Source organism: Rhincodon typus, chromosome 2 (genome assembly GCF_021869965.1).
Source record: "Rhincodon typus isolate 14 chromosome 2, sRhiTyp1.1, whole genome shotgun sequence".
Lineage (NCBI taxonomy): Eukaryota > Metazoa > Chordata > Chondrichthyes > Orectolobiformes > Rhincodontidae > Rhincodon > Rhincodon typus.
In genome coordinates, this window is record NC_063333.1 from 13512510 (window position 1) to 13539586 (window position 27077).

The window sequence follows — 27077 nt, forward strand, 5'->3', positions numbered from 1 at the left end:
AGAGGAGCAGGAAGGCTGACATTTCGGGCCTAGACCCTTCTTCAGAAGAAGGGTTAGGGCCGCAACGTCAGCCTTCCTGCTCCTCTGATGCTGCTTGGGCTGCTGTGTTCATCCAGCTCTACACCTTGTTATCGCAAAATATAAGTACTGTATGAACCTAGAAGGTCTGAATGAGGGGGTACAGCGCAAAAAGAAGCAAGACAAAGATTTTGTCAATAGGTGAGAGGTGAGTGAGTAATAAGAAAGCAAAGAGCCCTGAGATGCAGACTGCTCCAATGCATGAAATGGGTGCCTTTGTGCAAAGCAACTTAGCAGCAGTATTACAATGAAAGGTGTTGGTGCACTGCAAAGCGCAATATTATTATGGAAAACTGTATTCTTAAGTGAGTTAGCGGTGTACCACAATGATGGGGTGGTACGTTTTGTACATATCATGAAATTTTGGATACTATTGGCCAAGGTGGTAACAATTTTACTATATATCATGAAAAGTGCTATAATTTGTGTATCAGGCTAACATCGAGCTGCTCTGTAGTCTTTGGACTAGTCTACACCAAGTCCCAGAAATGCATTCTGTTCAGTTGAAGATCTGATTTAAGATGGGTTGTCTAGGAGTTTAGCAGCCAATATTGATTGAACAACCATAGAATAATATAAAACAACCATAGACAATAATATAAAACAAGGGAGTCAAAACATGGGCAATATAATTATTTACCGTTGCTTTCCTGTTCTGAATTGTTGTCATACATTTTGTAGGCATCTAAAATAAGATCACCTTGGTACTGAATTTTATAAAGTAATATTTGAACTGTGCATTTGCAAAGTTTAGCAAACTAAAATAGATTCTGTTGTGGACATCATATTTAACAAGTAAAGGAGGAACTATGTTTAGTTTTACTGCCTATCAGTTATTTTCCCAAAAATAAATTTGTTTGTAGCATTACAAATACACTGATTGTTTTTAATCAGCTTTTTGTGCTGTCTTTTTATCTTCTTGCTTGCTACTCCCAAAATTTGCAGCATGATGTCCTTTTAATTTCAAAGATTTAATCATAGAATCCTTACAGTATGGAAACTGGCCATTTGGCCCATCAAGTCAACACCAACCCTCCGAAGAGCATCCCACCCATACCCACCCCTTATCCTATTCCTGCATTTCCCATCCTAGACATTATAGGCAATTTAGCAAAGCCAATCCACCTCACCTGCACATTTTTGGACTGTGGGAGGAAACTGGAGTGCTTGGAGGAAACTCATGCAGACACAGAGAGAATGTGCAATCTCCACACAGAGAGTCGCCTGAGGCTGGAATTGAACCCAGGTCCCTGGTGCTGTGAGGCAGCAGTGCTAACCACTGAGCTACCGTGCTGCTGAAGTCGTCAAAGATTTGTGTTGTGCATTTGTTATTTGTAGCATCAAAACAAGTGCAGAATTGTGGAGATTCAGTATCCTTTGGAAACTTAAGGCTGAATCTCAACTGTCAAGAATAGTGGAGCCATATTAGAGATCAAAATGCAAAAATCCACTCACTTTGGGCTTGCAGAACAAGGGGCAGCTGCTCATGGAAACTGTATTGGTTATTTAAATATATTGTGTGCTTTCATTTTAGTGGCCATTCTATTTTTAACGGCAGCCAGGTTTTCCGGGTCTTGGGGAACTCAGCACCTTAAGGAAGATGAGAATGGCTTTATCCAGGCGTAATTGCCTTTACAGCACTGTTGGTTGACCGGAAATATTTCCTAATGAGTATACCTGTCCATGTAAACGACCCTCCCATTCCACAATTTGTCTGCTCCAATCTTTCACATCCTTGACAACAATGTGCATCCATCATCCTCCACATCTTTCAATAATCTCTGTTCCTCGCCAATGCACCTTCATGCCCACATCAGCTTTGGCCCTGTAAATAGGCCTCCTTCCTGGAAGGCCAGGCCTTGTACCCTTTAAAAATAAAAACAGAGCTGGTGGAAATACTCAGCAGATCTGGCAGTATCTGTGGAGAGAGACAGACATAGAATTAACATTGAGTGAGAAGTAGTCCTTCAGAACTGAAGGAGGTTAATAATGTGATGGATTATATCGCTTGCAGCATGCCTGTCTCAAAGAAATTCCTCTTTCCATTGGGATTTCCATTTGTCTGTTTAATCTTGTTCACTTTCAGTGCTTTCCATTTTGCTTCTGGTGTTTGATAGAACTTTGTCATTTAATCTTTTCTGTCTGTATTCTATGTCAGACTTTATCTTCTGTTTTTCCTCTTCTTTTCTCTCTTGATCCAATAAAACTTCTGCCTTCTGAAGAAGTCATATTCAACTACTGCAGAATCTGTGGAGTATTTCCAGCATCTGTAATATTTAGCTTTTTATCCTATGTACTCATGCTCTTGTTATACATTATTCAACTTTCTATTGGCTTTTGTGCTTTGTCCCACCATCGAGATGTTTGCTATTGATGAGTTAACCATCACTGGATCTCTTTTTGACTTTATAAATATAATTGTACCGCAGGGAGATCTTCAAAGAATTGTTTTTCCAAATTTCTGTCCTTATCAGAACATGTGATCATTGCAAGGGTACAATGTGTTCTTATACTCACGTATACTTTCCAAGGAACGGTTTGTACTGGAGATACAGGCTTAAGCTAATGTTTGATTGGATCAATGCAAGTAGCAATATGGGATCAAGGTATCAGAAATATTCCCTTGTGAAGGTTAAATGTGAATTCAGACAGGTTGAGCTGTATGGTATGATTTTGTATTCTATCTTCCTGGTGTATTCTATGGTACTGTCTGCCTTATGTGATGTAGTTGTCTTTAGTTGTGAGCCTTGGCATTAAATGTGCCATAAGATAATAGCTGTCTTTACTTGTGAGCTTAGGCATTACATTTTGGCACTTAGAAGCTTGAGCACAGACACTAAGTGCCATACTGAGAGGGTGCTAAACTGGTAGAGGTGCCATCTTTTGGACAAGAATTTAAATTGAGGCTCTCTGTCTCTTGAGTAGATGTAAAAGATTCCAGTATATTATTTTGAAGAAAAGCAAATGACTGTCCCCACAATCTTAGTCAGCATTTATTTGCAATCAACATCATTAAAACAGATTATTTTGTCATTATTTCAATGCTTTTTATAGATCTAGCTGTGCAAAACTGGCTACCATGTTTTCCACATAACAACAACACTTCAAAACTAAATGGTAATCGCAATCACTTGCTAACAAACATGATTGTCCACCAAGGAAATGGTGTCACCGGTCATGACTTCTGTGGGTCCTTGTGCTGGTTGCTGAGCTGTATTTGGCAGGTGTTTCTGGGAGGTGGAAGTGATCCTTGGTCTTGAGATGGTTGGCATTCCTTTCTCTGGTTCCTTTTCCATACTTCGTCTTGCCAGTGGGTGTTTTCGAAGAATTATATCCCTTCATACAAGAGTTTCCTCCAAGTTGGTTTCTTCCGAGCAAAAGTCTCCTATGCATTGACATCTATGTTGCATTTCTTGAGGGAAGCCTTCAGCGAGACTTTGAAATGTTTCCTTTGTTGTCTTCTTGTTTGAGTGCCTTTCTTAAGCTGGTAAAGAAGAATGCCTGGTGGCCAGAACTCAGGTAGCTGGCATGTGGCCAGCACAGTGGAGTTGCTTTTGGATGATCATGGCCTTGATGCTTCTGCTGTTAGCTGCTTCAAGGCTGCTGATGTTGGTATGCCTGTCCTCCCAGGTGAAGTGGAGAATCCATCTCAAACAGTGTTGATGGTACGTGTAAAGGATCTTGGGGTGGTGCCCAAGTTTCGGAGCTGTATAACGGAGTCAGAGTGATCACTGCTTGATATCCAAGGATCTTGATATCAATACAGATGTCACAGTCATCAAAAATCTATCCAATTTTGTCTTGAATAAGCACTGTCACAGTGTCCTCTGTTTTCTATGTAAGACAATTTCACAAAATAATGACATTCCTAGAAAAAATGCTCCTCACTTGCATCTTCAAAGGGAGACCTCTTAATGTGAAACTGCATTATTCTTGTCTCCCCTGCAAGACTGGAGGTTGAATTTGGTGCTCATCATGGAGGACTGATTCATCATTTGTTGGAGATTGGGAAAAGGGAGGTAGGTGGTAACCAGCAGGTTTTTTTTCTCATTCACTTGTGGCTCAGTGGGCTTTGCTGGCGCACTGGCCAGCATTTATTGACCGTCCCCAGTTGCCTTTGAGAAGATGGTATTGAACTGTCTTTTTGAACTGCTGAACTCACGTGCTGTAGGTAGACCCTCAATGCCATCAGAAGGAAATTCTGTTTTGACCCAATGATATTGAAGGAACAGTGATACATTTGATTAAATGATTGATTTTATTGTCACGTGTACCAAAATACAGTGAAAAGCTTTGTTCATGAGCAGTACAGGCAGATCACAGCAAGCAAAGATCAAAAAGACTTAGAGGCATACAGGTTACATTATATGAGGCTAGAGTCCTTTAACACTCTGATAACAGCCTGAACCTGGTTGAGCGTGTGTTCAGGCTTCCGTATCTTCTGCTTGACTGAAGAGGTTGTAGGAGGTCATTACCAGGGTGCGATGGGTCTTTGATGATGTTGGCTGCCTTTCTGCGGCAGCGAGTCGTGTACATAGAGTCCATGTATGGAAAGTTGGCTTCCCTGATGGTCTGGGCTGTGCACACCACCTTCTATAGTTTCTTACGGTCCTGGGCAGAGCAGTTGCCATACCAGGCCATTATGCACCTGGACAGTATGCTTTCAATGGTGCATCTGTATAAGTTATTACATAGAAATTACATAGAATCCCTACAGTGTGGAAACAGGCCCTTCGGCCCAACAAGTCCACACCGACTCTTGGAGCATCCCAATCAGACTCATCCCCTTATAACCCACCTAAGAAAGTTGGTGAGGGACTTTATGGACGTGCCAGATTTCCTGAGCTGCCTGAGGAAGAAGAGGCATTGTTGTGCCTTCTTGACAGTTGCATTTACGTGGGAAGTCCAGGACAGATCGTGAGTTATCGTCACTCCGAGGAACTTGATGCTCTTCACTCTGTCAACCTCAGTTCCGTTGATGCAGATGGGAGCGTGTTCTCCTCTCTTTATTCTGAAGTTAATGAACAGTTCTTTAGTTTTGCCGACATTGAGAGATAGATTGTTTTCATTGCACCACATCACCAAGCCTTCTATCTCTCTTCTGTATTATGACTTGTCGTTGTTAGATATCCATCCCACTATGGTGGTGTCGTCAGCAAATTTGTAAATGGCGCTTGTTCAGAATTTGGCAACACAGTTGTGGGTGTACGGGGAGTACAGTAGGGGGGTGAGGACACATCCTGAGGGGGAGCTCCGGTGTTGAGTGTTAGTCCTCACTGATTATGGCCTGTGGGTCAGAAAGCTGAGGATCCAATTGCAGAGGGCAGAGCCGAGACCAAGGTCATGCAGTTTTGAGATCAGTCTGGACGGGATAATGGTGTTGAACGCAGAGCTGTAGTCAACAAGCAGGAGTCTGACGTAGGTGTTTTTGTTGCCCACATGTTCCAGGGCTGAGTGCAGGGCTAGGGATATGGCATCCTCTGTGGACCTGTTATGTCATTCGGCAAACTGTAGGAGATTGAGACAGGATGGGAGACTGGAGTTGATGTGGGCCATGACCAGCCTTTCGAAGCACTTTATGAATATTGAAGTCAGAGCTATTGGGCAGTAGTCATTAAGGCACACTGCATGTGTTTTCTTGGGTACAGGGATGATGGTGGTCTTTTTGAAGCAGGTGGGACTTCGGCTTGGAGGAGGAGAGGTTGAAGACATCAGTGAATACCTCCACCAGTTGGTTTGCACAGGATCTGAGTGCTTGACCGGGGACAACATCCAGGTCCGTTGCTTTCCTTAGGTTGACTCCCAGGAAGACTGATCTGGTTTCCGAAGTGGTGACAGAGGGAACAGGTGTGTCTGGGGCTGTTGGGGGAGGCATCGCCACGCTGGTGGTATTCTTCTCAAATCGAGCATAGAAAGCATTAAGCATGTCAGGGAGAGATGTGTCATTGTCTGCTATCTCTGTTTCGTTTTGTATTCCGTAATGTCATTTAGGCCTTGCCATAGAAGACAGGAGTCTGTTTGGTAGGTCTGGGCCACTGATTTAGTCCGGTACTGCTTCTTGGCCTCCGTGATGGCTTTGCAGAGGTCATGTCTGGATTTTCTGTATTGGTCTTGGTCACCCAACTTGAATGCTACACGCCTGGTCTTCAGTAGGGAGTGGATTTCCTGGTTCATCCAAGTAAGGCTGGTGAATGGCTTGGAAGGTAACTTGCAGGTGGTGGTTTTCGCATGTCCCTGCTGCCCTTGTCCTTCTCAATGGAAGTTGGAATGTGATGTTGAAACTAAATTACTGCATTGTGTCAGTAGACAGTGCACACTGCAGCTACTGAGCATCGGTGGTAGAAGGAATGGAAAGTGGTGAATGTGGTGCCAATCAAGCAGCCTTCTTGAGTGTTATTGGAGCTGTACTCATCCATACAAGTGGGGAGTATTCCATCACACTCCTAACTTGTGCATTGGAAGTGGTGTACAGGTTTTGGGGAGTTAGGAGGTGAGTTATATGTTACAGTATTCCCATGCTCTTGTAACTACTGTATTTATATGGCTAGTCCAATTCAGTTTCAGGTCAGTATTTTCCTTGCCCATGTTTGATTTGATGCTGTAAATCTTCACGGGGTCTAGATTTAAGGACTCCCAGAGCAACTTCCTTCCAACTATATATCACTGTTCTGATACCCCTGCTGAGTTTGCCCTTTTGGTGGAACAGGACATAGACAGGGATCTTGATGGTGATGTCTGGACTTTGTTTGTAAGGTACGATTCCATGAATATGATTATCTCGAGCTATTTCTTGATTAATCTGTAATACGGCTCTCCCAATTTTGGCACTAACTCTGAAACATTGGTAAGCAGGACTTTATAGGGTCAATAGAGCTGGGATTCGAGTGTCGTTATTTTCAGTGACTAAGTAGATGATCCTTCTTTCAGCTCAATGATTTGATGCAACTGAGTGGCTCTCTCGGCCATTTAAAAGTCAGTCACATTGCTTTAGGTCAGGAGTTACAAGTAAGCCAGACCAGGTATAGGGGGCAACCTTCCTTCCCTGAAGAAGATTCCTGAACCAGGTGGGTTTTTCGACAGTCAAAGTGCCATGGTCAACAGATGGTCTTATTAATTGAATTTAAATTTCACCAGCTGCCGTTTTCACAGAGTATTAGCCTTGGAACTCTGGCTTACTAGTCTAATTATATTAACACTGTTTCACCACCTTAGATTTAAGGCAAAAGATACTTATACTGTAAGGAAAGTGGTGTATCCTGAGTTTGGAATTGAGGCACCATTGTCAGTTGTATGTGAGGACTTTGATCAAATTAGTTAATTATTAATTAATTCTGACACTGGATTTGAAAGTGGCTTAGTATTTTGTCTGCCATCATATAATCTCTCAGTGTGGAAGCAGGCCATTTGGCCCATCAAGTTCATACTGACCCTCCAAACAGCCATCCCACCCAGACCCACACCCCTACCCTCTCCTTGTAACATTGCATTTTCCATGGCTAATCCACCTAGCCAGCACATCCCTGGACACTCTGGGCAATTTAGCATGGCCAATCCAACTAACCTGCACTTCTTTGGACTGTGGGCGGAAACTGGAACACCTGAAGGAAACCCACGCAGGCACAGAAAGAATGTGCAAACTCCACAGAGACAGTTGCCCAAGTGTGGAATCAAGCCCAGGTCCCTGGTGCTATGAGGCAGCAGTGCTAACCACTGAGTCACAGTGCCGAGCAGAATACATTTACAGACGCCAAGAAATTTGTCCACCAAATATCTGCAAGACACAAATCAGGAGTGTTATGGAATGCGTCCCATTTGCCTAAGATATTTAGCTTATTAAAACACCTACCAACTGATAGAAAGTGTTGCAGAGTGAGTGCTGGAATGATGAATAAATGTCATAGAAAACTAATTTACAAGAATATGTTCTTTAATTCTGTAGATGGTGAATTCATTGTAAATTGTCCATGTGCAATTATTGTGAAGAAATTTGGTTAATTTGGGCCTTGCACAGTAGAAGTAATTTTTATTTCATTGCCTTGTGTTGTTTGTTGAAGAATTTTATTGATTTTCAGTTTGATAATAGACCTTGAACTTGAATCAGACTGCGCAGTACTTATGCAAGTTATTTACTGATAGTGTCCTTGGGCTCAGAACTTCATCATTGTTTAGTCTCTCTGATATTCATTGTTTTTATTGTGTTTGATTATTAAGCCTCTGCTTTCATGAATCATCTATCATGTCATATTGAAGTAGTTCAAAGCTTCCACTTGGTTAAAAAGATAGTAAAAGGTAAGTCTATTACATCACAAAATTTGAAAACTTTTAGATTGAATGACTAAAGAACATGGGAAATAAGAACAGAGTAGATCCTATGGCTCCTTGAGCCTGCAGTGTCGTTCAGTATGATCACTGCTTCAACATCTCTTTGCTATACATTGTTTATATTTTTTAATTCATTGACAGAGTAAAAACAAAATCTGTCTGTCTTAGCATTGAGTATGCTTGATGCTCCACAATCCTTTTGGGTAAAGAATTTCAAAGATTCACAAAGGAATTTCACCTCATGTGTGTCCTAAATAGTCTTGTTCTGAAGATGTATTTCTGTGTCAAAGATTGTGAACTTGAGCAAAGCATTTGGTTTTATGAAGAGTATTCTTTGATGTTGAGGGAAATCAAATAGACGTAGAAGAGCCGCAGACAGATTCTTGGGATAATTCATGGAATAACAAAATCATTCCTACAAATGTATTACTTATGCTTGAATGGAAAGCATAGTCATACATTGCAAACAACATATAAAGGTGAATAGTAGTACACCATAGACACACTTGAAAAAGGTGATGTAACTTTGGCTGGGATTGTTCTTGAGATCTTTGTGAGGATCTGTAAATCGAAGAACCGAAGATCCACAATAGAGCAATTGCCAGACAAAATTTCAGTCTTTGTATGTAGTGTATATAAATGATCTGGAGGAAAATGTGGGTGGTCTGATTAGTAAGTTTGCTGATGACACGAAGATTGGTGGAGTTACTGCCAGTGCTGACAATTGTGAAAGGATACAACAGGATATAGATAGATTGGCCAGTTGGGCACGGAAATGGCAGATGGAGTTTAATCCAGACAAATGCCAGATAATGCATTTTGGAGGATCAAATTTAGTGGTGAATTACACTGCAAAACCCTTAGGAACATTAACACACAGATGGATCTGGATGTGCAGGTCCACAGTTTCCAGTGGTAACACAGGTGGCCAAGGTGATTAAGAAGGCATGCGGCAAGCTTGCCTTTGTCAGCCGGGGCATGGAGTGCAAGAGTTGGCAAACCATGTTGTAGCTATATAGAACCCTTGTTAGGCCACATTTGGAGTATTGTATGCAGTATTGGAGGCCACACTACCAGAAGGATGTGGAAGCTTTGGAGAGAGTGCAGGGAAGGTTCACCAGGATTTTGCCTGGTCACCAGGGCATTTGCTATGAGAAAAAGTTAAAAAGACTAGGATTGTTTTCACTGGAAAGATGGCGGCTCAGAGAAGACCTGATAGAGTTTTACAAAATTGAAAGGCATAGATAGGGTGGATAGTCAGAAGCTTTATCCCAGGGTTGAAGTTTCAATTACAAGGGGACACAGGTTCAAGGTGAGAGTGGGAAAGTTTAAGGGAGATGTGCAAGGGACATTTTTCACACGTAGAGTGGTAGGAGCCTCGAATGCACTGCCAGAAGAGGTGGTGGAAGCAGGTATGTTGGCGACATTTAAGAGGCATCTGGATGGTTACATGAATAGGGAGGGAATAGAGGGATACGGACTGAATAAGGGCAGAAGGTTTGTTTTTTAGATTAGTTGGGGCATGATGATTGGCACAGGCTTGGAGGGCCAAAGGGCCTGTTCCTGTGGGTACTTTTCTTTTGTTCTTTTTGTTCTTTGATTCTGATTAGCATTACGCAAATGTAAATTGCACCTAGATTAACAGGCAAATCATGGTTGTTACAAGCTATAAATTACACCTGGAATAGCAGGATTCTGGATAGTTTGAAGCCATAGAAAAATCATCCCTCATAGAGTCATAGAGATCTACAGCACAGAAAAAGGCCTATCACGTTGGCAGTGGTCAAAAATGATCACCTAATTGTTGTAGTCCTACATTCCAGCACTTTGCCCATAGCCTTGTATGCCATAAATACTTCATAAATGTTACGAGGGTCTCTATCTCTACCACCCTTATAAATAGTGAGTTGTAGATTCCCATCACCCTCTGGATGTAAACGTTTTTCATTACATCTCCCCTAAAGCTTCTGCCCCTACCTTAGATCTATGTCCTTTCCCTTCTTTGTCCCTGTCCAGCCCTGAGCAGATGTCCTAAAAGGTAGCATTGGACCGGCAACACAGCCTCCTGGACATGTGCACCTGGCTGTAGAGGAGAGTTTCGATCCCCCTCACTATACTGTCCGTACTACCGTCATATTCCTTTTGCTCCCCTCCACTTGAATGGCATCATGCACCATTTTGCCACTGTCAGCTAGCTCACTGACTCTACACCTCTAACTGGGACAAATTTTCCCTCACCCCATCCCCAGCCAACAGACTGCATTCCGCCCCAACACACTGCCTCCCTCATTGATTGCCTCCTCACCTTTTCTTCACTGACAGCCCCAACCTCAGCAACACGCGCCCTTGACACACAGGCACCTAATAATGCATGCCGTCACACAAACAATCCATTCATATACACAGGCACACCCACCCCTGCCTGCTGCCTTGCCATCTGATACTGCTATGGCTAAGCTATCCTGTATAGTGGAGCTTATGTGTTGAAAGAATGTTATGCCTCCTCCAGTACAGATCCAACCCCATTAACATTGTGTCAAAAATTATGATTGGTAGTAGTTGGTTTCAAGGAGCTATGCTGTACCATCTTGGACCATCCGTGTCTAGCAGAGAGGCACAGCACCTTCTCTCTTCTGCTGGGGAGAAATGTTTTTCTAAAGTCTACAAGACACTGTTTGAAAAGTGGGGAGCTCTTGTGGTATATGTTTTGTCTTAATTAATACGAAGTTAGTCCATAATGCACACATAAATTCCTGTTTTAAAAGGTAAAAACTCGTTGGAAATAATGTTGGGTTGTTACAGAGTCATTGAGCTGTACAGCATGGAAACAGACCCTTTGTTCTAACTCGTCCATGCCGACCAAATATTCTAAATAAATCTAGTCCCATTTGCCAGCATTTGGCCCATATCCCTCGAAAACCTTCCTGTTCATATAACCATCCAGATTGCTTTTAAATGTTGTAATTGTACCGGCCTCCACGACTTCTTCTAGTAGCTCAATCCATACATGTGCCACCTCTGTGAAAAAGTTGCCCCTTAGGCCCTTTATAAATCTTTCCCCTCTCACCTTAAACCTATGTCCTCTTGTTTTAGACTCTGCTATCCTGGGGAAAAGACCTTGGCTATTCACCCTATCCATGCCCCTCATGATTTTATAAACCTCTATAAGGTCACCCCCCAGTCTCTGACGCTCCAGAGAAAATAGCCCCAGCCTATTCAGCCTCTCCCTGTTGCTCAAACCCTGGCAACATCCTTGTAAATCTTTTCTGAACCCTTTCAAGTTTCACATTATGTTGCTGAAAAATTTCCCCCCACCCCCATCCTCTTCCTCAATGCCTCTCCACCACCCCCCCCAAATTCCCCAAAGAGATGGCTTCTGCCATTGCCCATCTTATCTTTGAGAAAGTGGTGGTGAAATGCCAAAGATCAGGAGTGCTGGTATTAATGTGAACTGGAAGGCAAAATAAGCAATATATTTAAAAAGCCTCAGAAAATTTACTTGATCAGTGGCCACAGAAAATTGCTAGTCTTTGCATCAGGCATATCGTCACTAAGATAAATGCGTTGAGCTGCTGCAACTGAAATCAGCAGTTTTTATGTCACTTACTTGGTGCACCAACTACAATAATTGACACAATTAATACTTTATAACTGGTATCATGTGTTTATTGACTATAGCCATTGTGCATGCTAATAACATTTACCATTTTTGGTGGCACATTGTCACAAACGTGGATGGTGACAGTAACTATTGAAATTATGGGTACATTGCTAACAGCAAAAAGCAGAAGATATGTTTATAATGCTGAAATTACATCCATAGGAAGCAATCGAGTAATAGCTGTCAGGTTTTACTTAGCTGTATTTTTTAATATTTGCTGTTGGTGATCTTAGAAATCGGGCTTTGCAGATGCTCTGTCAGCTGTAAGGGTGAATAAAATAGTTCTCACTTTCCCAGCTTTCAAGGCCAATGCTGCTCTGTGTCAAACTGATAAAACAAATTGCTTTCTGTGGATTTTTTTATTATTCATTCCATGGAACGAGGGTGTCTCATTTCATGCCCATCCTTAATTGCCTTGGTGGTGGGTTTGGCTGCTGTCTTGAACAGCTGCATTCCTTGGGCCATAGTGGTAGCCATTGTGCTGTTAAGAAGGGAGTTCCAGGATTTTGACCTAGTGACAGTTAAGGAACAGCGGTATACCTCCGAGTCAGGATGCAAGACCGAGATAACATTGAGGAAGTAACATCAGCTCTGAGTCCGTCCATCAACTAGTTTGTTTCGGAAGCAACTATGACAAGTAGTTGAGAAATTGTCGCCTGCTTTGTTGTTGATGTATCTCCACTGACCAATTAAAATCTGGTATGTTTTATTTTTGCTCGCTGAAGTTAATAATCAGTTTTTAATGCCTCCATCCTGGTCAGTTAACATTTCTACAAATGTTATCCTCACTTCTGTTTGGTCAAACTTTTAGGAGGTGCATATTGCAAACTCCAGGAAATTTCTTTGCCCATTTCTTTGTTAATGTTGCTCTTTTTGCCAAGTGTTGTGAATCTCCAGGGCTTTTATTGAGGCAATATTCCATTTCTATGTATTATTATAGAAATAATGTGCAGGGTATAGGGAAAGGGAGGAGCTTGCCTCTATGTTAAAATGCTCAGAGAGCTTGTGCAGACATGATAGGCTGAATGACCTCCTTCTACACAAGAACAATTCTGTAGTTCTGTGACTATTCAGAGCTATCCTCTGCTGTGGAACCCCTGCCCTACAAGCAAATATCCCACCTTGTTCACAGGAATCAAATTCTAGAGTCTATGCAATACTGTAGTTTACTTTTTAAGCAGTACATTGTATATTTTGAAGTTTACTTTGATTAGTTGACACTTTATTAATGAACGACTGGTATTAGGACTGAAAGGTGGGAAGTCAATTTACATGGGGACCTCTCTTAGCTTGCTCTTTCAGTTAGACTTGAAAGCTGTTGAAATATAAGCATAAACTCACAAGTACAAGCCAGTTGTAGTCATATGCAGCAGGGCATCTGGAATCTTTGTGTGCAATGGAACAAACTTTTTATCTACAATGAGACCTTAGGATTGAGAAACAAACAGAAGGAGACCTCAGAAAGAGATAAATTCAGAGAGAAATAGAGATTGCATTTTAAAGAAAAGACAAAAAGAAAGTAAGAAATAATGTAAAGATTTAAAATTTAAACTTTTAAAATCTCAAACCAATCTGAAATAGTCAAACCCCATACTTGTTATTGTTCGCTCTGAGCAGGAATTGTTGGTTAGCAGTCACTAATAATGATCATGCTATTTAGTGTGTGGGACTTATGAATGAACATTCATTGATAATGATCACTTCATTAAAATTATGCTTGTGTTAGTTATCAGACTTAACTTTGTAAGTTAAATTAATGAACAGATGCTGTGACTTCATGAGAAGTCATAGAAGGATTAATATTGGGATGCCATTTATATGAAGCTGCAGGCAGCTGCAAATCAATTCACATGTATCTCTTCATCACTACAAGGTGCAGCAGAATTTGTGTATTACTAACTGCACTATTTAGATGCCATTGTGTTTGGCATCTGAGCCATAGAAAATACAGTCCAACAACAAGCTCACTAGGCCAATGGGAGATAGCAAGAACTGCAGATGCTGGAGTCAAAATCAATACAGTGTGGAGCTGGAGGAACTCAGCAGGTCAGGCAGCATCAGAGGAGCAGGAAAGTCGACATTTCGGGTTTACACTGTTCCGGACTGGGAAGGGGGAAGGGAGCTCGTAAATTAATGGGAGATGGGGCTGGGGGAAGGTAGGTGGGATGGGGACAGGTGGATGCAGGTAGAGGGTAGTGGGGATTGGTCGATGGGAAGGGTGGGTTGGATAGGTGGGAAAGAAAATGGATAGGTTATTGGGTCAAGGAGGCAGGGACGAGAAGGAGGGTTGGACATGGGATGAGCCTTGGGATGGGGAGATTTTGAAACTGGTGAATTCTTTGTTGAGGCCGTCAGGCTGTAGGCTCCCTAGGCAGATTATGGGGTATTGTTCCTCCAGTTTGCGTGTGATGTCATTGTGACACTGGAGGAGGCCCAGGATGGACATGTCACGAAGGGAGTGGGAGGGGAAGTTAAAATAGTTGGCAACTGGAAGGTGTTGTTAATTATAGTGTACAGAGTGCAGATGCTCTGCGAATTGGTCACCGAGTCTGCGGTTGGTCTCACTGATGTAGAGGAGGCTACATCGGGAGCAATGGATACAGTAAACCAGGTTGGAGGATGTACAGGTGAATCCCTGTTGGATTTGGAAAGATTGTCTGGGGCCTTGGATGGAGGTGAGAGGGGAGGTGCAGGGGCAGGTGTAGCACTTCCTGCGGTTGCAGGGAAAGGTGCCAGGTCTGATGGGGTTGGTGGGGAGTGTGGAACAGACGAGGGAGTCATGGAGAGAGTGGTCCCTATGAAAGGCGGATAGTGGTGGGGAGGGAAATATCTCTTTGGTGGTGGGGTCGGATTGCAGATGGTGGAAATGGCGAGGATGATGCGCTGGATGCGGACATTGGTGGGGTGGCATGTGAAGACCAGGGGGACTCTGTCCTATTTTTGGGGGAAGGGGTTTTGAGGGCAGAAGTGTGGGAAATACAAGCGATGCGGTTGAGGGCATTGTGAATCAACGGAGGGGTGATTTGTGGTCCTTGAAGTAGGAGGACATCTGGGATGTCCGGGAGTGAAACGCTCCATTTTGGGAGCAGATGTGGTGGAGACGGAGGAATTTGGAGTAAGCCAGTCACTTACTGCTGGTCTTAATCATCCACAATTTACATATATGTGTAAAATTAAATGTAAAGTGCATCTGTTGTTTCAGTAATGTTGATGGGTCACATGATGGTGCAGTGTGTTTTCAGTTTTTGCCTGTGTAATGGATCTCCAGCATCAATTTAATTTCCTGATGCCCATAAAGAATGCTGTGACTTATATGCCCTATTTTATGGTAATTAGAATTTATATAGGTTTCCTTTCACAAAGATGGATTGAATAAGACTTTTTTCATTCTTTTGAGTTATAACCCAAGTTTTCAAGGAAAATGGAATTCTGTCTCTTTATATCTTGAGTTTTACAGTGCATGACAAGTGTAATTTAAAAAGTACAAACATAACTTACCTAACAGCCCTTGCTTGAAAGCTGTCGGCACAAGTTTTTGGTCAGTTTAATTAATCCAGTGATGGCTGGTGTGCTGTGTAATTTTCTCCACTGTCACTTTTCTCTTGATTTAGAGGTGTTATTTTCACTGGTGTCGCTGTCTGTTGATTTAGTGATGGCAAAAGCTAATTTTGACTGGTATGTCGGATAACTGCACTGATTATACACCCTGAGAGATGAGATTATTTAAATTGCACAGGAACAGAGCGCTTCTGCTTTGTGGTCCCTGTGCTGTTTAATTTTTTGTGTATTTTAAAAGAGCAATGTCTTGAATCTTATATTTGATTCAAGCTAAGCAAATTTAAGATGCATCTTGTATCAAACTCACTTGGCTGAAAATCACAGATTTGCTCACAAGAATCGAATGAGAATGATTTATAATTCCACAACCACCAATTTTTTAAGCTAATGGGGCCAAAGCTGTATGTGATGGGGAGTGGGGTATTCACCCAAATTAACCACTGGAAGTAAGCTTGTAAATATTTGGAACTTCTTATTTTGGGTAGCAGATTTCCTGTCAAAAATGAGCAAGAACTACATTAACATTTCAGGATTGATGCCTGATAATGTCATTAAGATCCTGTTGTTTGAACAGTGTCCAGATATATAATCGGGAGGGCAGTATCTGTAACTGCAATGTCTTCTGCAGTCTCCTGTGCGCATTGAGTCTTAAATGCTTCCAATATCCTATCGTCATACTGCTTTGGTACATAATTTGTCTGATCCAGAAAGTAGTTGCTTCATTTCATTTTCCAGTGACTCCACCCATCCTCAATAAGGGATTCTCCAGATCCATGTCAGTCAGCTTCCCTGTGTCTACACCCCATAACGGTCAACCTGCCTATATGATTAATACTATGAGCAACTTTTAGACAACTGTCACAGATTTTGTAGCAGGGTATGATTATTTTAACAAATCTGATCATAACTTTCTTCACATAATAATGAACATGCTTTGCTTTACCCCACAAGTGAGTCATTTGCTGGATTTAATGTTTCCTTCTCTTACATTTGTCTTCTTAACCAAACCAAAGATGCCCCTAAACCTTTGTTTAATAATTTTGCAGATGAACTCTTTATCTGTCTCTGTATTCGCATCTGGGAAGGCCAGCTAGACAACTTCCATAGGGTCAACAACTATTTTTAACTTCCATAGAGTACTTGGAATCAAAGACTTCACTGAAAATGATGGACGGGCTTTAGGGAGCCAGGAGGTGAGTTACTTACCGCAGTATTCCTACGCTTGACCTGTTCTTGTAGTCAATGTGTTTATGTGGTGAGTCCAGTTGAGTTTCTGGTCAATGGTAACCCCCAGGATGTTGATAGTGGGGGATTCATTGATGGTAACACCATTGAATGTCAAGGAACAATGATTAGATTATCTCTCCTGGGTGATTGTCAGCCCAGCGTGGATATTGTGCAGATCTTGTTGCATTTGAACATGGAATGCTTCAGTATCAGAGGAGTTGCAAATGGTGCTGAACAGTGTGCAATCATCAGCGAACAACCCCACTTCTGACCTTATGAAGGAGGGAAGGTCACTGAGGAAGCAGCTGAAGATGGTTGAGCCTAGGACACTACCCTGAGGAACTCCTGCAGAGATGCCATGGAGCTGAGATGACTGACCTCCACAACCACGACCATGTTCCTATGTTCCAGGTATGACCCCAACCTGCAGAGAGTTTGCCTCCTGATACCAATTGATTCCAGTTTTGCGAGAGCTCCTAGATGTTGCACTCTGGCTCAGCAGTCATCCTGACTAGGCAAAATTCCAGACCTATTTTCTATGTTTTGCAAGCCCAGGCTGGTTAAGTATGGCCAGTACCCTGCCTGTTGTGTACAGCTGAAGGGATATGCTATTTGATACAATCCATCAGTCACTGCAACCTATGGCTTACATACCAGGCATTACAGTGGCAGTATGTCACATTTGCCAAATGGCTGAATGAGTTCCTACAACTAGTTCTGTCAACTTTTTCCATTTAAACAGTGTAAGTCTCCTTCACTTTGAATGGACCATATGAGACCTGCATATCAATAACAATGACGTGTCCATGTGTTCATACAGCTTTCTAACCTATTCACTAATATGTTGATCCAGGAATTCTGAGACATTTTAGACGTATCACTACGTCCATATTGGTCGAGATGTGCTGCTGTTGTCGGTAAATTTAAGAACTTGGCAGCTGCTTAATTGAGGTGAGTTTTAATCACTCCACATATGCCCAAATGGACGATGTTGCCATAGGGAACACCTCTAGGTCAAGCTGTAGCTTGCATTTTCACCAGTTTCCAAAAGAAACATGTTTTTGACTGAACTATCCCACATTTTATACCCTTTGAATATTTCCGGCACATAGATTCAAATATTGCTAATGTATCTACAACTACATCAGCTACATCTAAGAACTTCTTTAACCACCTGTAACAGGCTCCATCTCATGTTCAAATTCAGCTTTGAATTTGATGTTCAGAGAGCATTTGTTGCTAAGATTTCAAATGACACAAAGATAGGTGGAAGGACAGGTGGTGTTGAGGAGGTGGGAAAGATGCAGAAGGACTTGGACAGGCTAGGACAGTGGGCAAGGAAGCAGCAGATGGAATAAAGATGGCAAAGTGTGAGGTTATGCAATTTGGTAGGAAGAATAGAGGTGGGGACTATTTTCTAAATTCATAGATTCATACAGCACAGAAAAGGCCCTTTGGCCCATTGTGTCTGCACTGACATAACTACCACTAAAAGTGCACTAATCCCAATTTCATGCGCTTGTCTCATAACCATGGCTGTTATGATAGTTGAGGTGCTCATCCAAATATTTTTCAAAATTTGTAAGGTTTCTGGCCGCCACTACCTTCTCAGGCAGTCCATTCTAGATTCCCACCATCCACTGAGTAAAAAAGTTTTTTCCCCAAATCCCCTCTGAATCTCCTGACCCTTTCCTTAAAATTATGCCCACTCGTGCTTGACACCTCAACCAAGGGGAACAGCTGCTATCTATTCACCCGGTCCACATGTTATACTCATAATCTGATAAATCTCAATCACGCCCAACCTCAGTCTTCTCTGCTCTAGAGAAAACAATCCGAGCCTTTCTCATCTTCCTTAGAGCTCAATTTCTCCATCCCAGGCATCATCCTGGTGAACCTCTTCTGTAACCCGTCTAGTGCTGCCACATCCTTCCTGTAGTGAGGTGACTAGAACTGCGCACAGTACTCCAGCTGTGCCCTGACCAACGCTCTGTACAGCCCCAACATTACTCCTTGCAGTTATACTCTATGCCATGATTGATAAAAGCAAGTGTCCCAAGCATTCTTGGCTATCCTGTTCACATGCTCTGCCGATGACAGTGGTCTGTGAATAATTACCCCAAGATCCCTCTGTTCCTCTAAGCTACCCACTGTCCTGCCGTTCATCAAATACTCCTTCATCTTGTTTCTTCTTCCAAAGTGCATCAACTCGTACCTATCAGGGTTAAATACCATCTGCCACTGGTCTGCCCATCTGACCAACCCATCTATATCTTCCTGTAACCTACAACCATCTTCTTTGCTGTTAATCACTCTACCACCCTGGTGTCATCTGCAAATTTGCTTAACATTCCCCCCACATTTTCATTCGTAACAAACAATGAGGGTCCCAGTACTGATCCTTCTGGTACACTGCTGGACACTGGCCTCGAGTCACTCAAACAGCCTTCTACCACTTTCCTTTGTTTACTATTACTAAGCCAGTTTCTGATCCATCTCTCAAAGTTTCCCTTAATTCCATGTGCATTAACCTTCTCCAACAGTCTCCCATATGGGACCTTGCTAAAATCCATTCAGACTACATCAACTGAATTTCCCTCATCCACACACTTGATCACATTTTCAAAAAATTTAAACAAATTTGTTAGGCATGCCCTCCCTCTGACAAAGCCGTGCTGACTATCCCTAATTAACCATTGCCTTTCCAAGTCAATTTTAATTCGCTCCTTCAGAATTTTCCTCAATATTTTCCCTACCACAGACATGAGACTCACTTATCTGTGATTTTACTGGTTCACCTCTACCATCGTGCTTAGAAAGTGGAACCACCTTAGCCATCCTCCAAACCTCTGGCACCTCCCCGATGGCCAGAGAGGAATTAAAAATTTGTGTCAGAACCCCTGCAATTTCTTGCCATGCCTCCCATAGCAGCCTGGGATGCAATTCATCTTGGTCAGGGGAATTGTCTGTTTTTAAGCCTGACAGAGCCTCCAATATCTCTCCATTTCCTATATCAAACTGTGCAAGTTTCTCACAGTCCCTTTTCCTGAATTCCGTACCTACTTTCTCCTTTTCCGGAGAGAAGACCAAACAGAGGTATTCATTCAACATCTTTCCAGTGCCCTGCAGTTTCAAACACAGTTTGTCCCCTTAGTCCCTAATGGGCCCTACTCTTTCCTTGTTTAATGTATTTATAAAATATCTTAGGATACTCCCTAATCCTGTTCACAAGTCCTTTGTCATGCCCCCTTTTTGCTCTCCCAATTGTTTTCTTAAGTTCCCTCCAGCACTGCTAGTATTCCTCTAGGGTCACAGCTGAATTGCTCTCTTTGGACTTGCTAAAAGCTCTACTCTTCTTTCTCATCCAGTCCTGAATTGACCTAGACATCCAGGATTCTCTGAGCTTATTACTCCTACATTTCCGTGTAAAAGGTACATGTTGGACCTGTACTCTCCCCACTCTTTTTTGAATGGCCCTATTACTCTGCTGTAGACGTATCTGCAAGAAGCTGTTTCCAGTTGATTGTGGCAAGATCCTGCTTTATTTTAACAAAATCTGCCTTCCCCCAAACCAAAGCTGTCTTTTGCAGGCCATCTTTTTCCTTAATAAATTTGAACCGTACTGTTCTGAGGAAGGGTCACCAGACACAAAACGTTAACTCTGTTTTCTCCACCACAGATGCTGCCAGACCTGCTGAGCTTTTCCAGCAACTTTGTTTTTGAACCGTACTGTGTTTGGTCGCTATTGCTCCTACAGCCACATCGAACATTTGTCTGGCTTCTTTCCCCAGAACTAGATCCAGCACTGCTCCAAGTTGAGCCTTCTAAATATTAATACAGAAAAATTCCCTGGATACATTTCAAAAAATTTGCCCCCTTTAAACCCTTAACATTATGACTATCCCAGTCTGTGGCATAATGGCTACTTTTATCTAATCATTTCCAGATGTAAGTTTTATAAATCCACGAACAGGCTTTCCAAAAATACTAAATAATCAGTGGGGTGGGGGAGAAAATAAATACAATGTCTATCACTAGAGAAAGAAACATTAGGGAATCTAATGGGACTAAAGGCTGATAAGTTGCCTGAACCTGATGTATTGCATTCTAGGCTATTAAAGGAAGTAGCCACAGAAGTAGATATACTGGTAGCAATCTGTCAAGAATCCCTAGATTCTAGAAAGCCCCAGACAACTGGAAAACTGCCAGCGTAATAGCCTTATTCAAAAAGGAAGCGAGATAAAAATCAGGTCATTATAGCTTAATGTCTGTGATTGCAAAAATGCTGGAATCTATTATAAAGGATGTAATAGCAGACATTAAGAAATGCTAATGTAATTAAGCAGAGTCAGCATGTCTTCAAACGGGGAAATCATGCCAGGCAATTTTATTAGAATTCCTTTGAGAAGATTATAGGCCAGGAACCCGAAGATGTAATATATTTGGATTTCCAAAAAGCATAGGATTATACACTGCACATGAATCTACTTAATAAGAGCCTCTGATGTTGGAGTAGTATATTCACATAGATGGAGTAGTATATTCGCATGGATGGAGATTAGCTAACTAATAGAAGACAGAGTTGGAGTGAAGGGGACATTTTTGGATTGCAAATTGTAATTAGTGAAATGCTACAGGTATCAGAGCTGGGACCACAATTATTTACAATATATTAAGAGTATTATTGTTCCATTTTACTACATACTAATGATTTGGATGAGCTAAGTGAATGTACTCTCTTCATGTTTGCAGATGACAAAAGTAGGTGAGAGGGTAAGTGTTGAAGACAAAATAGAGTCTACAGAGGAATATACTCAGGTTAAGTGAGTGGGCAGAAACTTGGCATATGGAATATACTGTGGGAAAATGATGTTATGTGTTTCAGGTGGAAGAATAGAGGAGCTAAATATTATTTAAATAATGAAAGACTGTAGGAAGCTGTAGCAGAGGGATTTGAGGATCCCACTGCATGAATCACAAAAGCTAACATCAATGTTCAGCGGATAACAGGGACGGCAAATGGAATGTTGGCATTTATTTCAAAGGGAATAGAGTATGAAAAGACGGAAATCTCGCTAGAACTGTACAATGCACTTGTCAGGAACAGCTGGAATACTGTGAACAATTTTGGGACCCTTATTAGAGGGGCAGTAACCAGAAAACACAGATTTAAGAATCCTTAGATTCTTGACAGATTGCTACCAGAGTACATACTACTTCTGCAGCTACTTCCTTTAATAGTCTAGAATGCAATACATCAGGTTCAGACAACCTATCGGGGCACTGGGGTAGTCCAAGAAGGTACAGTAGGCTGATCCTGGGCATGGATATATTTTCTTATGAGGAGTAATTGAGTAGTTTGGGCCCGTACACATTCAAGTTTAGGGGAATGAGAGGCAATCTTATTGAAACATACAAGATATTTAGAGGACAGGAAAGGGTAGATATGGAGCACTTTTGGGAGATTAATATCAAAATAAAGGGGTTGCAATTTAAGACAGAGATGAAGAGGAATTCCTTCTCTGAAGCTAGTGAATCTGGGGAATTCTTGATGACATAGAGTTGTTGAGACTGCTTCATTCAGAATATTAAAGGCTGAGATAGGTTTTTAAACAGTGTAAAGATGTATCTTTTTATTTCTCTGTATTTTTAGTTGTAATTACTTTTAAAAGTGAATGTACTGGGAAGTACAGTCTACACTGGAAAATAGGGGGAGACGATGACCTAGTGGTATTATCGCTAGACAATTAATCCAGAAATTGTTAATTAAATTAATCAAGAGTTTGAATGAGAGATGGTGGAATTTGAATTCAATAAAAATCTGGAATTAAGAGTCTAATGACGACCATGAAACTGTTGCTGATGGTCATGAAAAGAACCCTATGTGGTTCACTTAATGATCTTTTGGGAAGGAAACTGTAATCCTTACCTGGTCTGGTCTACACGTCATTCCAAACCCACAGCAATGTGTGGTTGAATTTTAACTGCTCTCTGGGCAATGAGGGATGTGTAATAAATACTGGCCTAGCCAGCACGCCCACATCCTGTGAATGAATAGAAAAAAGAATCAACCATGTGTACCTGTGGATGAAAATAGCAAAAGCTATCCCAACAAATTTTAAATCTGAATATGTACAAAATTGTCAAAAAACCCTTTTTCTGATTAAGCTTCACAATTCCTTTTAAAGAACAAATATTAGAAATTGCTTATACATTCCTTTTAAAGAACAAATACTAGAAATTGCTTATACATCATTGCATGTGTCCAGTAATGGTGAAATACTAACTGGGCACTTGCAACATATTTTGAAAGGTGAGAAAGTTCCATTACTCATGCATGAAAGCTTTCATTTTCAGAATAACTAAATCCATAGTTTCAATGGCAGAAAGAAATTGTGTGGTGATGCACAAAATCTTGTTTTAGATTCAGTGATATGAGGTTTTTGTTGCAGACATTTATTATTTTAGATAAATCGCTAGCACGAGGGGACATAGCTTTAAATTGAGGGGTGATAGATATAGGACAGATGTCAGAGGTAGGTTCTTTACTCAGAGAGTAGTAAGGGCGTGGAATGCCCTGCCTGCAAAAATAGTAGACTTGCCAACTTTAAGGGCATTTAAATGGTCATTGGATAAACATATGGATGATAATGGAATAGTTTAAGTTAGATGGGCTTCAGATTGGTTTCACAGGTCGGCGCAACATCGAAGGCCGATGGGCCTGTACTGCGCTGTAATGTTCTATGTTCTATGTTCTATGTCCTTAAAGTGTCATTATTACGCTACCTTTGCATTTTAACAATTTTTCATTTAAAAAAAAGTCATATTGGCCTCTGATTCCATTGCTGTGGGGCATATCTGACTTCTACTTTCTAAGAATGATGCAGGGCAAAAGGAGGTCATTTGACCATTGAATCTGTGCTGCCTCTTTAAAAGAACTAACCAGTTAGTTGCATGCCTAATATTTGTACACCATTTATATTTTTCCCCTTTAAGTATTAAATTCCCTTCTGTGTAAGTTATTGTTGAATCCTGTTCAAGCTTCCTTTCAGTCACTGAATTCCAAAGCATAACAACTCTTGTAAATGAAAATCTCCTCATCTTGCCTGTAGTCATTTCATCAATTACTTTAATTCTTTGTCTTCGCAGTACTGATAATTCTCCTTAAATCTGTGTTTTCTGGTTATTGACTTGGCTGCCTCTGGAAACAGTTTCTACTTTACATAAAAACTATATGAAATGAAAATAGAAAATGCTAGAATTACAACAGTTCAGTCAGCATTTGTAAAAAGATGGCAGATCCCAAGATTTGGATTTGCAATTATTATTTGGCTTCCTTCAATTTGTTATTTAAAAAAAGTAATATCCCATTAACTAGTTCCTAATGTTCTCTGCAAATATCACCCAGACAGTGACAAAATAATTGCCACTGAAGCTTATAAGTTTGATCACTTGGTGAAATCCAGGAATGCTAAACTTGCAGAAAATCATTAAAACCTCAGGGATCTAACAGAATGTGTGCATTGAGACTACCTGTTAGCATTATTTTTGCTAGCTAAGTAACTTTGTGTTTTTTTTCTCATTTCTTGAATGGAAACTTCACTAGTTTCAAGTGTACTTGTAGCACAGTGAAATGTTGAGCGCTTCAGCTGGCAATATATTTTTAAATTACATGCTGTGTTAATAATCTTGACTTGTTCTTTGCTTTTGTATTTCAATTTCACAGATCATTGACTTATTAACAAATATAATAACTCAGGTTAATGATTGCATTTTTTTGGCTCAATCATTTTTGAAACCATTCAAATACTTTCATGTGACAGTTTAATGACAAAGGTAAGGTGGTAATAGGTTAGCAATCAAAGCACTAAATTAGTCACAAAGTTTCACAATTTTATGTTGTTGGATAGTGTAGGACTTTTCCAAATCGATTTACCTTTGCATTTGAAAAATAACTTTTCAAAATATTTAACATCATAGATGACTGCATTGTTTATAATAACTCTCAATATCACAAAACAATTGACATTGATTGAAGTAGAACATGTGCAGGTGTGGAGGAACGGAAGGATTTTGGGGTCCATGTCTATAGATCCTTCAAAGTTGCTACCTAAGTTGATAGGGTTGTAAAGAAGGCGTATGTGTGTTGGTTTTCATTGGCAGGGGAATTGAGTTTAGGAGCTGCAAGGTTACACTGCAGCTCTATAAAACCCTGGTTAGATCACGTTTGGAATATTGTGTTCAGTTCTGGTCACCTCATTATAGGAAGGATGTGGAAGCTTTAGAGAGGGTGCAAAGGAGATTTACCAGGATGCTGCCTGGACTGGAAAGCAGGTCTTATGAGGAAAGGTCAAGGGAGATAGGGCTTTTTTCATTGGAGCGAAGAAGGATGAGAGGTGACTTGATGGAGGTGTACAAGATGATGAGAGGCATAGATAGAGCGGATAGCCAGAGACTTTTTCCCAGGGCGGAAATGACTATTACAAGGGGGCATAATTTTAAGGTGGTTGGAGGAAGGTATAGGGGAGATGTCAGAAGTAAGTTCTTTACACAGAGAGTGGTGACCGTGTGGAATGCGCTGCTGGCAGTGGTAGTAGAGTCAGATACTTTAGAGACTGTTAAGCGACTCTTGGATAGGCACATGGAGGATAGTAAAATGTAGGGTATGCAGTGTAGTTTGATCTTAGTAGGATAATAGGTCGGCGCAAGATCGTGGGCCGAAGCACCTGTACTGTGCCGTACTGTTCTATGCTGTATGTTCTGTGTAAGATTTGAAATAAAATTGGGAACCAAGGGTAACATCAAAGGTATGGAGAGGAATTATGAGAAAAGACTGGCAGCCAACATGAAGTGATGTCCCAAAGTCTTCAGTGCTCATATCAAATAGTAAAAGGGTTGTAAAAGGAGGAGTCAGAAACTGAAATTGCTGGAGAAATTCAGCAAGTCTGGCAGCATCTGTGGAGAGAAAGCGGGGTTAAAATTTCAGGTCCAGTGATCCTTCATCTGAGGCAATGTCTATTTTTGTTTTGGATTTCCAGCAACTACGGTTCATTTTGCCTTCATTTTTTTTTGGTAAAAAAGAGGTATAGGGTTGATGAGGGGCCAAGAAGGGATTTACATTTGGAGGCAAGGCTCGTGGCTGAGGTGTTAAATGAATAGTTTGCATCCAGTCTCTACCAAAGAGAGAAATACTACCATAGTGACAGAGGAGGGAACTAAATAATTAGATGGGTTCAAAATTGATGGAGCAGAAGAGTTGGATTAGACTGTTGTTAAGTCATAGAGACAGACGGCCAAATCGAATAGCCGCCCTGTCCCTGTATTTGCAACATCCTAAAATTAAAATACTGTCACCCTCAAAATTGACCGCAATGATTTCTAGCCAGATTTTTTGAATAACTAGTACAAGACTTTCTGAATAATTGATATGAGACAGTGGGTTTATGATTCAAACTAAAGGCTTAACAATTTATTCACAATACAGTAACTTCAGCAGATCAAGGTTAAATAATAAGGTAATCTAATTAATGTCTAATATCTAAATCCAATCCTCTTTAATTCTAGCCTCCATTCTCACAGAAAGACAGACACACAAACAGATAAAATTAAGGGATAAATCAAAAAGGAAAAATAAATGAGATTTAACTGGCCGGTTCACTTAGGCAGACTCTGTGATCTATAACATCACCAGTACAAGGGATTATATCTTGCTTAGTTTCTGACAACACCAATGCATGAAAATATTTTCCAGTAGGCTCAGAGGAATATTCATTTAATTCTTAAAACAGAGATTCTATCTTCCTAACTTTCAGTAAGCTTCCTAACTTTCAATAACGAAAGGACAACCTGTAGACCAGAAAAAAGCTTTTCTCGTTAATGGAGGGTTCAGTGACCAGGGAACATAGATTTAACGTAGGGGGACAGAAAGTTTAAAGGAGATGTGAGGAAAAGCGTTTTCACCCAGAGGATGGTGGGAATCTACCACTCACTGCCTGTAAAGGGTGGTAGGAGCAGAAACCCTTATAACATCTAAGATGTATTTAGATGTGTACTTGTAGTGCCAAGGATTACAAGGCTGTGGACCAAGTGCTGAAAATGAGATCAGAATAGTTAGGTTGAGAGATAGTAGGAACTGCCGATGCTGGAGAATCTGAGATAACACGGTGTAGAGCTGGATGAACACAGCAGGCCGAGCAGCATCAGAGGAGCAGGAAAGCTGACGTTTTGGGTC

General features: G+C 41.2%; 1 long non-coding RNA gene across 2 annotated transcripts in view; it reads left to right on the forward strand.

Annotated features, from left to right (window-relative positions):
• Positions 1 to 27077, forward strand: part of LOC125485995 — a 48667-nt gene that overhangs the window by 19355 nt on the left and 2235 nt on the right. For both annotated transcript variants that reach the window (XR_007264701.1, XR_007264700.1), the window contains 2 exons: positions 16666 to 16812; positions 17700 to 17797. This is a non-coding gene — a long non-coding RNA (uncharacterized LOC125485995). The remainder of the gene's footprint in view (positions 1 to 16665; positions 16813 to 17699; positions 17798 to 27077) is intronic.